The 16822-nt window shown below is 37.2% G+C and overlaps 1 protein-coding gene across 26 annotated transcripts in view; it reads left to right on the top strand.

Annotated features, from left to right (window-relative positions):
• The first annotated feature begins 491 nt into the window (after positions 1-491).
• PLAGL1 (PLAG1 like zinc finger 1) overlaps positions 492-16822 on the top strand; it is a 61836-nt gene continuing 45505 nt past the window's right edge. For 18 of the 26 annotated variants that reach the window (XM_039869717.1, XM_039869714.1, XM_039869710.1 and 15 more), the window contains exons 1-2: positions 493-838; positions 5253-5311. The gene's annotated coding sequence lies outside the window, so the exon portion shown is untranslated. Of the gene's footprint in view, positions 839-5252; positions 5312-7182; positions 7267-16822 lie in introns of all 26 variants that reach the window. The other 8 variants (XM_039869727.1, XM_039869724.1, XM_039869725.1 and 5 more) reach the window with 2 other exon arrangements.

The raw sequence follows: 16822 nt of genomic DNA on the forward strand, positions 1-16822 counted from the left end.
TTCCACCTAATCTTTCTGTGCGTTTGTTTGTATCTTCATCTGTAAGACGGGAGAAACAGTATTTCTCACAGGGTTGTTGTGAGGAGTACATTTATTTACCTGCAAAGTGCTTAGAACAGTGCCTGGCTCACAATTAGTGGTTACATCTAGGCTGCCATTATTTCAACACTGCACGAAGAAGAGGTAAGTGAGTTTGGCCTATTGCAGTGTTCTCCTAGCATCTGTCGTGTTTCTCATTCACGATTTGGCTCAGGGCGGTTCATCCTGGTGGTGACTTGAGCGAACAGTCTTCGATACCGTACGGGGCTTCGGGCTGGTTCGGGTCTACCTGCGCTATCTCTGCACCTGGGCGACCTTGGCTTTGCCCACACGGATGACTCAATCGGTCAGGCGTCTAGGCGCCTGTCCTCTTCCTCCGCCCAGGCCGCCGACCCCCTGGCTCCCCAGCGGGGCCTCCTCCTGCCACGTGACGCCCCCGCCAGGGGCCCCAGCGCCCTCCTCGCGGACGCGCCGTTCCGGCTCCCGGGCTCCGCCTGTGCGCGGCCTCCTCGGCGCAGCCATCCTCGCGGCTGCCGAGGGCGGCAAAGCCCACGGCATCTGCCATTTGTCATTCAGCCCGTCGGCACCGCCCCGAGCCTTGATTTAGACACGTCTGGGGCGTACTCTGGCCTCACTCTGCTGGTGGACGGACGGACGAACGGACGGGGCGGCTCTCTCCCTGCCCGGAGGACCGCGGGCCTTGGCGCGCGGGACGCTTCCCCGGGTCGCCGTCATGGCCGCGGAGGCGGCGCGCCCGAGCTGCCTCGCCTGAGTTCCGGGGGGCTCTTGACCCCGCAGGGTAGGTGGCGGGGTCCCCGTGGCCAGGCTCCGTGGCCGCGGGGCCCGCTGTGGGCCCGGGGGCGGCAGGGCGGCGGCATTGCCGCGGAGCGCGGACCGTCCTGGGCTGGTTGCCGCGCTGGGGAGGGTGTGCCGGTGCCGACGCGCCGTGTACGTGACGGGCTCCGGGCTCCTCGGGACGAAGTGTGAAACTCCGACAAATTGTCACCGGGCAAGCCAAGGCGACTTGAGCGAAAAATGCTTTCGACTGGTCGTTTTTAATGCCACTTTTGGAAGCATTCGCGTATATTGGGTGTGCAGTAAATAGACTTCAGTTTTTGAAACCTGGCACTCTCACCATGCCAAAAGGCCAAAAAAGAAAAAAAAAAAAAGTCTTAAAAGTAATAACGTGAGTAAATACGAAATGTTTGCGTTAGCGTCGTTGTGGAAAATATGATTCGCTTTATGCTTTCTATGTTATGGATCCTATAAGATAGACTCTTCAAACTATTTTAAAATGTGGGCTCCTAAAAATTTCCTAGATTGGGATAACTGATAATGCAACTTTGGTTATTTAGTCTCAGCATCAAACTTTAAGGACGGCGGTGGGGATTTTTACTTCTTAATGAATATACTCCTGTAATTTTGACTTTTTTTTCCCTCCCAACAAATGTGTTACTTTTATGTTTTAGGAAACCAATAAAAATTAAAAATAGAAGCACTCAGCTTAGGTCCTCCTTCTTCCAGGAATCCTTCCCTAACCCCTCCCTCCCCAGGCAGGATCCGAGGCCCCTCCTGTGAGCTTTCTGGGGCCTCATTGAGGTCCTGGTCCCTAATGTCCTCCCCAGCCCCCCAGTGTATTAACCCACCAGTCTCGCTTGCAGCCCAGTGGATCCTTAGCACATGGTAAGTGATTAATACTGTTTAACGACTGAAGGAAACGATGAAACGGTCTGATGTTTCACAGTTTTAGCTCTAAAATTATAGAGTGGTAAATTTAGATAAAAATATTTGTTTAAAAGTTAAGGATCTAGAAATGTTGACAACGTCCGATGTCCCTGTTGCACGTCCTAGCCGTTCCACACTTAGGTGTTTATCCTCTAGAGCGATGTTTTTCAGAGTTTGAAGCCCATTTTAGTGGGCTGTAAACTCAGTAAAGTGGATAATGATCAGGATTTGTAAAACACGAACTAACAGAATCGAAAATATCAGAATGTGTCTCAGGTTGTAGGGTATTTTGAAACTTTTTCCTCTAAGTTTTATACACAGATGTGTGTCATGATGTAAAACGTCATTCCTTAGTATGAGTCATGGTCAAAAAAGTTTGAAAGCCACTGCCCTAGATAAATTTTCATGCATATACACAAGGAGACGTGTACAAGGTTTACTGCAGTGTTATTTGTAATACCCCAAAGCTGGAAGCAACTTTCATGTCCATCTGATAGGAGAAAGGTGAACTCTACTCTAGTCATAAAATGAAACTTACTTACTACAGTGGTGAATGAAGTAGTTTCGTGTTTTAGCATAAATGCTTCTCAATGTTGAGCCAAAAAAAAAAAAAAAAGCAACCAGCTTGCTGAAGAATACTGTATGATATCATCTATGTGAAATTCAGAACCTGGTGAAATAAATCTGTTATTAAGAATGCATTTATAGGCATTAAAAGTAGTAAAGAAAAATTGTAAATAAGTGAATATCATAAAATTCAAGTTAGTCGTCATCTCCTGGGGGAGCGAAGCGGGCTGTGAATGTTAAGGGACACAGGGTTTTGAGGATGCTGGAAATGCTTTCTTCCCTGCCCTGAGTGGGTAGTGGTTAAATGGGTGTTTGCTTTATATCGCTTTGTTAAATTGTACATATGTCAGTATATTAAATTTCCTCCAAATATATTAAAATATGGATGGGCATATCAAAAAGCAGAAACCTGAAGCCAGGGCTCTAGTCTATTATTCATATTTTCCAGCTGCTCTCTCTCTAAAAAAAAAAAAAAAGAAAAAGTGATCAGGGAGAGATACCTAGAGAATTTAAACAATATCAGTAATATTTTATTTCATAAATTCTCTGGTAGATACATCATTGTTCATTAAATTCTTTGTTTTTATATCCTAACTTTATAATATTTTTAAAAATATTTAGAATAAAATTAAAATCATTCACAGATAATAATGTGAACACTGGTGTGTTTGTTTTTTAAAATGCAACTTTTATTTATCTTTTATGAAACTGAAATATTTTATGTAATAATTTAAGCTAAACTAAAATTCTTTTATGAAAAATTAAATACCGAAAGCATATAAAAACATAACATACCTTAATCAGGGGTCTAAAACTGCTAACATGTTGTCATATTTCAACAATTTCAATTCCTCAGTCACGCTAGGCCACATTTCAAGTGCTCAGTAGCCACATGTGACTGGTGGCTATCATATTTTATTATATTTTATATTACACTATATATGGTATATGTATGTATGGTATATATGGTATAACAAAACATTTCCATTATTGTGGAAATTTCTATTGGAAAACATTGTTCAATATACAAATCCTTTGTTGGTTATATAAACTACAGACAATCTTTGTGCTTTTGTGTCCTAAGATATTCTCTACTATTAAGGTAATATATTTAAAAACTTTTTTCTAAAAGTTTCAAGGCTTGTATTTTTATATATTTAATTAATTTACCTGACGTGTGTGTGTGTGTGTGTGTGTGTGTGCGCGCGCGCGCGCGCGCGCATAAATGTATATATTTTATTTGTGTCATGAGATTAAGATTAATTTGTTTTCCTTTTCCTATGTGGAGCAGTAATTGTCCCATACCAGGGATTTGCAGTGCCATCCTCTGGCATAAATATATTCCCAGATATCCTTGGGCTCATTTCTGGGCTCTTTACTCTGGTCATTGATTTATCTGCAAATTCTACAGATTTTATTTACTGTCGCTTAATATGTAGCATATTTTTCGGTTCTAAGAATTAAAATTTTTTTTCATTATGATGCTATTTTCTTTCCCTATGATTTTTAGATGTATTTTCTTGTTCCATACGTGGATGATTTTCAGAGTTATCCTTTTGTTACTGATTTCTAATGCGCATTGTAGTCAGCAAATGAGGGCTCTATGCTACCGATTCTTTGAAATTTGAGAATCGCTTTGTGGCCTCATGGTTACTTTTTCAACTGCCCCTTGAATGATTGGGAATATATACTCATAGACTTTTGGGGCAAGGCAGGTGTGTGTATATATACATATATATACATACATATATACACGTATGTGTATATAAACGTACGTACATATATGTACACATATCCATATGTCTTAGATCAAACATAAAAATTGTGGCACTCAAATTTTTTTTAACCTTATTAAATTTTTGGTTTGATCTATCAATTACCAAGATAGGTGTAATAAAAATATCACAATAAAATAATGCATTTTCTTAATTTTTTCTTATAATTCTGTAAACTTTGTTTTATAAAGTTGAAAGTGTATGCAAGTTTGGAATTGCTCTATCTTCTTTGTAAATTGACCCTTTTGTCATTCTATAGCGATGTTTTATTCGGCCTCCCCTAAACGCCTTTTACTTAAAGTCCATTTGTTTTATAATACCATAGTCACACCTTTCTCTTAGTTAGCAATTGGTTTAGAATACCTCCTTCAAATAGGTAAAACACGATTGTTTTTCTAATCCGCTCTGACTATCTTTGGTCTTTAATTGGAGCTCTCAGCCCAATTAAGTTTAATGTAATTACTGATATATTTAGGATTAAAGTTTGCATTCTATTTTATGGTTGTTTTTATCCTGTCTTTGTGTTTTTTTTTCTTCTTTGCCATCTTTTGGATTTTTTCTTATTCCATTTTGTCCCTCTCAACTAGTATATATTTGATTTCTTTCTTTTGGTAGTTTCCTTTAAAACTTTAATGAATAAATTTAACTGAATCTGAAGTTTGTTAATGCTATTCTTCTTCCAAATAATTCAAGAAATCTAGTTTGCTTTGACACCAGTTAATCTCCTGGCCTACATGTATTGTTATCCAAAGTTTCAATTCTGTCTTGATTTTTGTCTCCTGTAAATTTGGCATTATTATTATTTTTTGTTTTTATGGATTCTATGCTTGTCATTCCTTCTTGCATCTCAAATCTTTCTTTTTTTCTTCAAGTATATATTTAAGAAGCTTGTTTATTAAGGGACTATTGTTGGCAAACTTTATTTGAAAATGTCTTTATTTTGCTTTCATTCTTGAATGATGGTTTTGTTTGGCATACAATTCCAGGTTAACAGGTTCTTTCTTAGTCCCTTGCAGGTATCATTCCATTGACTTCTGTGTTCAATGTTAACAGTTCGTTCAAATAACTGTGATTTGTTGGTAATCTGTCTCTCCTTTTTTTTTTTTTGGTCTTATTTTAAATTTTTTTTTCTCTTGTGTTCTACAGTTTTCCATCGGTGTGGACATTTCATTTATCCTGGATTGATTGTGTTTCCTGTCTCTAAGGTTAGTCTTTCGTCAGTTCTCAAAAGTTTTATTCTTTATCTCTTTCTGTGTTTTTTTTCCTCCATTATTTCTATTTCTTTAAGAACTCTGATTTGACTTCTATTAGGCAATCTAATTCTATTTTCCATGTCTTTAAATTTTAATCTAGCTTTTATATATTTTATATATATTTTTTGTCTGTTGAATTCTAGATAATTTTTTCACATCTGTATTCTGGTCTTTCTCTAATTTTTCTTCTACAAATTGAGCTGTTATTTATAGACAATAAAAGAATAAACTGTATGGCTTGATGAAATATATATATATATATACACACACACACACACACACACACACACACACACACACACACACACACACACACACACACACACACACACACACACACACACACACGCCACACACACACGCCTGCATGATCACCACCCAGATAAAAGTATAAAACGTTTTCATCCCTGCAGAAGTTCCTTCCTGTGCCCTCCTATCAGTAGAGCCACTCCTCTCCCCCCGTCGACTACTCTGCTGACTTTAGTAGCCATGGATTATTTTCAGGTGTTCTTGAACTTCATATAAATGGAATCATATGGTTTATTCTTCTTGTGTTAGTTTTCTTTTGTTCACAGGATATTTTTGAGATTCATCCATGTCTCATATATAAGTAGTTTGTTTGCTTTGTAGAGAGGGGTGGCAAACTGTGACCTCTGAGCCAAGTCCAGCCCACACCATGTCTTTTTAGAATGTTATTGGACATAGCCACATCCATTAAGCAGAGTCAAGTACTTATAGCAGAGACTGTATGACCCACAAAGCCTAAGCTACTTACTTACAGAAAGTTTGGTGACCTCTCTTCTATATTATTGCATTATATAGCCATACCACAATTCATCCTTTCTCATTGATGAACAAAGAAGTTGTTTTCAGTTTTTGGCTATTATAAATAAAATTACTACAGATATTTTTGACATGCTATTGGTGGACGTATACTCATATCTCTTGGATATGTACCACGGATCTGGATTGGTGGTATTTGGGTAAGTTGGTTGCATTTCCATAAATATTAATAATATTGAACATCTTTTTATGTCTTTATTGGGAATTCAGATTCTTTTGTGAAGTACCTGTTTAAATCTTTTGCCTGCTTTTTTTTCTTTTTCCTTAAATCAGGTTATCTTTGTTGATGATTTTAATTTCTTATATATTCTGGATAGAAAACCTTTATCAGGTGCATGTTTACAAATGAAAGTTGTCTGAAATTTGCCTATTCTCTTAATAGTGCTTTTGGATGAGCAGATTTATTTTTATGAAGTTGGTCAGTTTTTTTTCTTTTTTGGTGGCAGACGGTGAAGAGTTAGTGATTTTTGCACCCTGCCCATAAAATTTTCTCCCACAATAATTTTTGTCCTCCCTCAGGGTCCTAAAGTCATTTGCCTGTGGTTTCCTCCAGAGGTTTTTTCGTTTTAGTCCTCGCTGTTGGGTCTTTGATTTACCTCCAGTCGATTTTTGTGTATGCTGCGAGGTACGGAGTGAGGGTCAAGATTTATTTTCTATATGGACATCCATTTGCTCTACACATTTATTAAAAAGACCTTTCTTTTTCCATTGAATTGCAATGGGGCCTTTGTTGAAAACGAGTGATCGTATATTTGGGTCTGCATCTGAATTCTCTTCTGTTCCACTCAAGTATTTATTAGCTCTTCTATCAGTACCACACTTTCTTAGTTACTGTAGTTTGTAGCCAGTCTTGACATGCAGTAGTGTAAACTCTCCAATTTTGTTCTTCTTAAGGATTGTTTTAGCTATTTAAGTGCTTTGCATTTCTATATAAATTTTAGAATGAATTTGTTAACATCTGTTAAAAAATTTTTTACCAGACTTTCGATTGGGACTGAATGAATTCTACGGAACAAATTTAAAAGAATGGGCATCTTAATAGAATCTTCCAGTTCATGAACATGGTATATCTCTCCATTGAATAAGTTTTTCAGTTATTTCCAGCATTGTATTATGTTTCAGTGTAGAGAACTTACACATTATTAAATTTCATTTTAGGCATTTGACTTTTTTTGATGATATTGTTAAATTGTATCATTTTCTTAATTTTATTTTCCAAATATCTTGCTAATATATAGAAATGCAATTGGTTTTTATATATCAAGCTTATATTTTGTGACCGTGCTGAATTCACTTTTTAGGTCTGGCAGTTCATAGATTGTTGGGGATTTTCTAAATGCACGATCATGTCATCTGCAAAAAAATTTTTTTTTACTTTGCCTTTCTAATCTCTATTCCTTTTTTCTTTTTCTTGCCTTATTGCCTTGACTGGAAACACTGGAACAATATTTAACAGGAGTGTTAAAATGAACATCCTTGGTTTTTTCTAATCTTAAGGGAAGATACCTCAATATTTCACTGTTAAGGATGACTTTACTGTATTTTTTTGTAGGTGCCCTTTACCAGATTGAGGAAATTTTCTTCTATTCCTGGTTTACTGAGATTTGTTTTCACAAATGGGTATTAAATTTTTAAAACTTTTTATTATTAAATTTAGATTTACAGAAGAGTTGCAAAGATAGTATAGAGTGTTCCTATATACTCTTCACCTAGCTTCATCTAATGTTACCATCTTACATAACATTTACCAAATTTAAGAAATTAACATTGGCACAATACTATTATTTAAATGACAGACTTTATTCAGATTTCCCCAGTTTTTCCACCAATGTCCTTTTTCTGTTCTAGGATCTAGTCCATATACTACATTGCATTTAGTTGTCGTGTTCTCTAGTCTACTCCAATCCGTGACAGTTTTTAGTTTTTACTTGTTTTTCATGACCTTGCCACTTTTGAAGAGTACTGGTCATGTATTTTATACAGTGTCTTTCAATTTGGGTTTGTCCATTGTTTTCTTAGAATTAGACGAGATTATGGACTTGGGAGCAGAATACTACAGAGATGTTGTGCCCTTTTGTTGCATCATATCTGGGGGCACATAATATATCCACATCAACATGTTAACCTGGATCATATAGTTTAGATGGTGTCTGCCAGATTTCTCCATTGTAACATTACTTCTTTTTGTTTTCTGCTATTTATTTTGTTAGAAGCAAGTCCACACTCAAGGGGATGAGAGGAAAATGTATCAAATGATTTGAAGATATATGTTAAAACTACCATGGTGATGAATAAATATTTTGAGGGAGATATTTTGAGGGTGTGCAAATGTCCCATTTCTCCTTTAAGTTTAGCATTCAGCTGATGTGGCCTGCAGCAATTATTGTTGTAGTATTCTAATGGTGATTTTCCATTTCCTTCATTCTTTCTACATTTATTAACTGGAATTCTGACTCTAGAGCCAGACTACCTGGGTTCAATTCCTACTTCTGCCTCTTTCTGCTCTACAATGTAATGTTAGCCAGTTACTTAACTTCTCTATATTTTAGTTTTCTCATTTATAAAATGTAAATAACAAGAATATACCAAAAAAGATTGTTGAGATGATTAAATGAGCTAATTACATTGAAAGGGCTAAGAATTATGCTTAGTCCTTAGGGAAGTATTCATTTTTTTTTTCTTTCTGTATTTCTTAATGTGGTAGGTTTTAATCATTTTAATTATATAAATTATGTAATTATTAAATCACCTTGTACTCTTGGATAAATCTTATATATTTATATGATCTGGATTTAACTTAATGTTAAATTTTTTTTTCATGTAATATTCATGCCTCATACAGTAGCTGTTCTTTTGCCATAGCAAAAGACGTAATGAACGATAGATTCCTAAAAAAATAGATATTACACAAGAGTTTAGCAACTGAGGTGACAACATTCCCAACTTTCTAGAGCGATTTCTATCTGAGTCTTTGGGTAGAGATAGAGATCGGGATAGCTCTTGCAAATGTCTTTTTAAATATCGAATGAGCAAATTCAGAACTTGGCATATGTTGTGAAAAATGGCCCCTCAGCAGGAAGGAAACATGATTTTTAGCTTTTCTACAAGTTTCACCTTGAACATTATATTATCGTAGAGGTTTCAGTATTTTTAGAAAGATTTGGAATATTTTTAAAAGATTCATTTGCCAGCAATGTGTATTGAGCAATTTCTCTCTGCCAGGCAATGTGTTTTGCTGGTTTGGGATTCTTTGCTCTTGAGAAGCTTATGGGCCAGTCAGGATCACTTCAGAAGTTGGAGGCAGGCCTACTTGAATCATTCAGGGACACTCAATGTCTTCATTTTTTAAAAGTGGATACAGTTAAATTCTAATATCTTCTCTGTTTCTTTTACTCCTCTCAGCATCTTGGGTGTGCTTTTGTCACCCTGTGCTATTTCTCCCTGTGTTCAGGTTTTTTCTTTCCTTCTTGTTGTGTGTAATGACCACTGGGGTCAGTTCCCTGAAAAAAAAAAAAAAAAAAAGTCCTTCGGTGACATCCTAGGACTTGAGAAAACAAGTCCTTGGCTTATTAGCCTGACAGTGGTCCTTCTCTGTCTAGTCTAAGCTTGCTTTACTAGCCTAAGCTTGCTTTACTAGCCTAATAGTTTTACTATTAGAATTAGTCCAGTGTCACAGTTGAGATTAACTACTCATCAGAACCTGAAGTCACTGCACTGTGTTTGAGGCTGTGCTTTTACTCATGCCGTTTTCTCTGCTTAAAGTGGATTTTCTAAAAAAATTTCCAGGCTCTGTTCAGAAGATATTCACTCCACAATCCTACTAGCTAGATAGGAACCCTATAATTTGTTATCTGTAGCCCTTATAAAATTTACCTTTCATCACCAATCTTTATATCTAAATGTCATTTCCAGTTGGTCAGGTTCTTAGAGATAGGGTTCCAGTACCTACCATGATACTTTGCATACAAAGAGCTATTGCTAAATAACTACCACTCTTAAGTACCTTCTATAATTGTGCTACAATTTTGCAAAGTCAGTATTCTTGTCTCTGTTTTAAATTGTGAAGAAACTCAGTATCAAAGAGATTAAGAAAATTGCCCAACACTGTATAGTTAGTAAGTGGCAAAGCTGGTTTGTCTGATTCAAAAGCTCTTGCTATTTCTTCTATGCCGTATTGCCTTAGTACTAAAAATAGTTAAATAAAGTTATTAAACAGATGTATTTATGGTAAAACACATTACTGAAATTGCTTCACTTACATTGTCAGTGTGTTATTTGGAGTCTTTGTTGCAGTGACCAAGCTACTTGCTGTGCACTAACTGCCGTGCTCCTGCTTTCTATGGATTTTCCTTCTAAGTTTTTCTCTCTTTTTCTGATACTAATGGATAAAGTTTAAATAGTCTGATTTTGGCTTATTTTGGGGTCAACAAAACAGAAACTTAAGCACACTTTGGTCTCTTTTATTTTTAAGTAGAAAAATTTGCATTAGCCTAATAACCTTTACTAAGGCAACTGATAAGGTAAGTTTATTTTTTATGAAGTACTTTTACTCCTATTGAGGTATAAAATACATGGTGGGGGGAGCATATAAAGTATGCCAATCTTAAATGTACAGTTCAATGAATTTTTAGACAGACATGGACCTGCATAACCACTAATTCAAGATAGATAATGACATCCATCCGGAAAGAGAATTCTCTCACACACCTCCTAGCCAGTGTCTCCCCTAGAGATAACGCTCTTCTGTTTTCCATCACTGTAGGCTGGTTTTGTCATTCTTGAATTTTAAGGGTAACTGACAGTATATATTCCTTTGTGTTTGACTTCTTCCAGTCAGTATACATTTTTGAAATTCATCCGTGTTGACGCATGTATACTTCTTTCTTGTAGCATTCCATTCTTTTTTTCTGAGTAGCTTTCCATTGTATCAGTAGACCACAATTTTTTTTATTCATTCTTTTAATAGATATGTGGATTGTGTTCTAATTTTAACTATTACAAATAAAGGTGCTATGAAGTCATACACACATGTTTTGGTGGACATTGCAGTATTTTGCTGGAGAATGTATCGAAGATTAGAGTTGTTAAGTCATAGAGTAGCCATTGTTTTAGTTTCAATTTTGCCAGAAGGTTTAACAGTAAATGACCCCTGCTAGCAGTTGTAGTTCTGCATTTTCACCAGCACTTGATATTGTTATTCTTTTTCATTTTGAGCTCTCTTGTGGACGTGAGCTGATATCTCATGGTTTTCATTTGCAGTTTCTTTATTATGTGACATTGTTGCCATCATAACAATTGGGAGGTAACGAAACCCTAAATCAAGAAAATCTAAAGAAAAATGTGGCTCATCGGATCTCAGAGTGGAGCATGATGGGAGGGAGACCAAATGAAATGTCTTTTGGTCCTGGTTAGCTCTTAAACATCCCTCATCTTTTATATTTTGGAACAGAGACAGAAGGTTTAGATTCCAGTTCTATTTGTTTTAAATTTACTGTTAACTACCATTAATGCAGTCAGTGAGTTCAACTTTTCATAGGAAATATTATTACTAGACCTCGAAACAAAAGGTTTCTGTTAGATAGTTAATGTTTGAGTCTACCCAGTGTTAAATATCCTTCCTTCTTTCATCCCTGGGAAAGATACTCTGAAATATCCAGGAAGGGTCTGTATATTAGTCTACTTGTGCTGCCATAACAAAATCAAAAGACTGAATGGCTTAAACAGCAAATATATATTTACTGACAGTCCTGCAATCTAGAAGTCTAAGATCGGAGTGCCAGAAATTTTGGTTTCTGGTGAGATTTCTCTTTCTGGCTTGTAGATGGCTGCTTTCTTCCTGTGTCATCACATGGCCTCTCTGCATGTGAGGAGAAAGAGTGGTCTCTGACATGTCTTTCCCTTATTATAAGGACACAAGTCTCACCCTTATGATCTCATTTAACCTTAGTTACCTCTTTAAAGGCCTTGTCACCAAATATAATCATATTGAAGGCTAAAGGCTTCAACATACGAATTTTGGAGGGACAGAATTCAGCCTGTAACATTCTGCCCTCTGGCCCCCTAAATTCATGTTGTTCTTGCATGCAAAATACATTCATTCTGTCCCAACAGTCCGAAGAGTCTGAGTGCATTCGAGCATCAATTCAGAAGTCTTGAGTCCAGAGTCTCATCTAAATATCTAAATTAGGTATGGTTGAGACTTGAGGTATGATTCATCTTGAGGCTAAATTCCTCTCCAGTGGTGAATCTCTGCAACCAAACAGGTTAGGTGGTTCCAGAATACAGTAGTGGGACAGCCATAGGATAGACATTGCCATTCTAAAAGGGAGAGGTTGGAAAGAAGAAAAAGGGGTTGAGAGGTCACAAATGAGTCCAAAATCTTTCAAGGCAAATTCCATTATATTTTAAGGTGCAAGAATAATCCTTTTTTGAGTTTGATAATCTGCCCTCTGGCCTTGTGGCGGTAGGCAGTGGCCCCATTCCCTCAGTTTTTTGGTGGCCCCGCCCCTGAGGCACCAGGTGGGGGCAGCCTTGTCCACTGACACCAAGGATGGGGGCCCCACCCTCTGAAATCAAGGAGGAAATAGCATTAACCTTTGAGACTATAGTGGGAATGGAATACTGATCTCTGAATTGCCTTTGGGATCATATTTACCTTTTGAAGAATAAAGTGTGTTTGCAGCCACATAGCTCTATTGACTAGTCCTATTCAATCTCAAGTCCAAAAGCTTTTATTTCATCATCTCGTCTGTGTTCCTTTTGGTCCAAACTAGCACTGTCTTTGCTTGTATAATTTCATCTCAATTCCTGGCTTCTGCAGACTTGGCTGATTAACTCCAAGAGTAATCTCGTTACAGAGTGATTATCCAGCCACACCCATGTGTTCTCTCCAGGAAATACTTTCTCCTTTTTTGCGCTATGGGTAGACAATTTTTCCAAATCTTCAAGTTCTTATATCTTTTTGCTTAAGGATTTATTCAATTTATCTTTCTCCTTTCACATTTTACTAAAAGTAGTGAGGAGAAGCCCTCAACACTTTGATTAAAAATCTCTTCAACCAAATATCCAGTGTCATCAATTGTAAGTTCTTCCACTAAACACTAGAACCCAATTCAGCTGTATTCTTTGCTAGTTTACAACTAGGATCACTCTTCCTCGTTTCCACTAGTTTGTGCTTCATTTTCACCTAAAGTCTCTTCAAGGCAATCTAGGCTCTTCCTAGCATGTACCCCAAAGCTCTTTCAGCCTCTACCCATTACCTACTATTGAAGCCACTTCCACATCATCCGCATTTGTTACAGCAGCACCCCACTTCATGGTACCAAATCTGTATCAGTCTGCTGTAACACAATACCACAGATTGGGTGGCCGAAACAACAGAAATTTATTTTCTCACAATTCTGGAGGCTAGAAGTCCAAGATCAAGGTGCCAGTAAATTCGGTGCCTCTCTTTTTGGCTCGTAGACATCTTCCTCCTTCTCGTGTCTTCACACGCATGTGTGTGTGCATGGAGAGAGTGGTCTCTGGTGTCTCTTCATCTTATAAGGACACCAGTCCTATTGGATTCAGACTCTCCTTCCTTAACCTCTTTTAACCTTAATGATCTGCCGAAGGACCCTTTTTCAGAGTCACCTTGAAGATTAGGGCTTCAACATAGGAATTCTGAGAGACACAATTCAGTCTCTAACAGTGGGTTTTATAGAAATGCATGTAGCAGTAAAATATTGGGAGCGAATATAAGCTGCTTTAGTGTTCATGCTACTTTCATTCTCTGCCATATATTTTTTTTTAAAAATAGTATTAGCTTTTACAATGCAACTAGTTTAGCTCCTGCTGGAGATTTTGAGAGCTTATGTGAAGTAGAGCTATTATGTTAATTCTCTCTGCACTTCTGAGAAGCATGAAGTCAGTGTCATATGTTTTAATGGTAATACCTTGTCGCATACAAAGATGTTTAACACTGCAGTCTAGAAAATTGCTTTAAAACAGCTGGGGAAAGATGTTCGTATTCTCAGAGGACATGATTTAGAAAATCATTCACTGAGGTTTTAAAATCCACCATATATGGGAAAATGTTGATTTTTCTCACACCTTCCTAGGATTAGTAATATAATACATATCCAGACATAATCTTTGGATATTGAAAGTTATACATTTTTCCAGTACGCTTTAGAGTTTTTGTGGGGTTTTTTGGTAGTGATTTACCTTTTTCTGTTACTCTGTTTTTCTGTGCACAGTGTTGGAGATGATGGAAAATATTCTAATTTAAAGCATAAACATATCACTCAGAGTTTTAAAAATTAGAGTAGTTGGTATCTGTGTGTGTGTAAAAACAGGAAGGAACATTTAATTTTTTCTACTAGGCTGAGAACTCAAAATATTTTGTAAGTACCTAAAGTCACTGAATTTCCCTGCCTCCTATTATGCTGGCTGAGATTAAAATAGGAAAGAGGAAGAAGAGACTTGGTTGGTCCATAAAGTTGGGTTATTTTGGAGAAGAGTGTTGATCAGAGGTTGTACGTATTAAAGACCATGTTTATTTCATGAATCTTCTCTTAGAAGCTTTCAGCTGTTTAGAAGCCAGCATCTCTGTTTCTGTAATTGCTTTTGACAGGTGGAGGTAGTGGTGTAGTCTCTTCTATATCGTGCCAGGCTATTTTATCCAGAATGACCTAGGTATGTTGTTTTAAAATGGGAAATGCAAACTTTACTGACCAATTAGGATCCAAGACTATATAAAATCTTTGTGGGAGACTTAGGAACAGCTAATGTAGAGCTAATTGTAGGAAAGGCAGCATCTGACCTCCCTTTCAGAGCACAGACTGATGTATAATGGGGAAATGAAGTGAATAGAAAATATTTCCAAATGAAAAAGGAGATTATAAATCAGTTGAAAGTGGGTGGCTGCAGTAAAAACACAAATACAGACAGTATATGGTGGCAATAGTGAGTTGCTCTAGAACTAGTAAAATATCAAAAGAGTTTTGATATAAGCATTAAACTGTTTTAAGAAGCATAGCCTCTTTTTGGATCAAAAAGAACAGAATTTGACAGCGACAGTTTATAAATGGTATTTACATAATTAAAGAGTGTATAAACCGAATAAGTTTTGTCAACAAGAGATTTGGTGGCATTATTAACATGCCCAAAGGAGAAAGAGAGCTCATGAGCAGAAAAGACTGTTGGGTCATCTGATATCTACACTACTGTGCTGTCGTATATGATAAAGTGGGTTCTTCTGTCAACAATTGATACCACTGTCCATTAAGATCATTTAACTAACTTACCTTGTTTGGATTGTACTAAGAAACCCTATGTGCCCGTCAGAGGAGGCTAGGTTATGCTGTAGAACAAATAGCTCTAAAAGCTCAATGTGGTTTAACAGAACAAAAGTTATTAGTTTATTGTTTGCCCATGCTACAAGTCCAGAGTAGATTGGTGGTGGTTGTGGTGGGGAGTGTTTCTATTTTACACAATCACTCAGCAACCTTATACCTGGTAGCTGTGTCATCTGAAACATGGCAGTGAGGCACTGGTTTCTATCACACAGGAAGGGAGTGTTAGAGGATTTCATGCTGCTAATTAAATACTTTGGAATACTTGTTGTTTCTGCTCACAGTCCATTAGCTAAAACAAATTACATAGCTTCCATCAGCTGTAATGGAGTGAGGACATGTGCTTGTCTCATGTGCACTGAGGCTGGATACCAGTGAGCGCTGGAAATTTCAACCAGGTCAGCATTTGTGCTCACTAAATATTAAGTTCACTTTTCTCCTCAAGTACAGAATACACTAACTCCCTCCACAAGGGGTACAAGCTGACTTTCTATTCAATTACTGCATCTACTCAGTGTCTAGGATTTTGGGGTTATGTGCAATAATCTCTACATTGAATCTAGTTATGGCTCCTCTTAATTAGGAGACCTGTGAAATAAAAATGCAAGTTATTTGTATGCACACACACACACCTCACTTGGCCATTGCACATACCTAATATATAATAGTAGATTAGGGACAAACACAGTAAACCATCCTGTTTAGAAAAGAGAAACATGGAAGACACATTGGAGTTGCTGGTCCATAACAATTCTGAAATCCCTCACAACAGATATTGGGACACCCTGTGGGGCAAAATATTTCTCGATTAGGGCCTGATTCTATTTTCTTGTTCATTGTTTTCATGGGCCCTGGTTTTACCCTCTGCGTACAAGTTTTACCCTCCCTTTTTATCTTCCTTAGCCACATATGAGTGGAGAGTGGATAATTTGGGCTATTTGGAAACTAGGCAACTATTTCTGCCCACTTCCTCCATATACAAGGTTGGGAGCCAAAGTATCATTTTAAGACTTCAGCTAATAGGCTGGTTCTCTAGCAGCACATTATGTTCAAAATTCAGGTTTCTTATCTGTTTGTTTCCAGTAGTTCTATGTGATAGTAAACACACCCCTATTTTTTCTTTTGTTTCAAAACCTGGTTCTCAGATCGCTGTGTTGATTTGTTTCCTCCTATAGGTCTCTTTCTGGACCTAAAGAAAGTTATTTTAGGACTGGCTGGCTTCTATTGGAAGCTTTACCCTTAATTTTATCTTTTCCTCAGTCACTTTATCCAAATAAAATGATTT

The sequence above is a fragment of the Pteropus medius genome, unplaced genomic scaffold (assembly GCF_902729225.1).
Source record: "Pteropus medius unplaced genomic scaffold, Ma_sr-lr_union100, whole genome shotgun sequence".
Lineage (NCBI taxonomy): Eukaryota > Metazoa > Chordata > Mammalia > Chiroptera > Pteropodidae > Pteropus > Pteropus medius.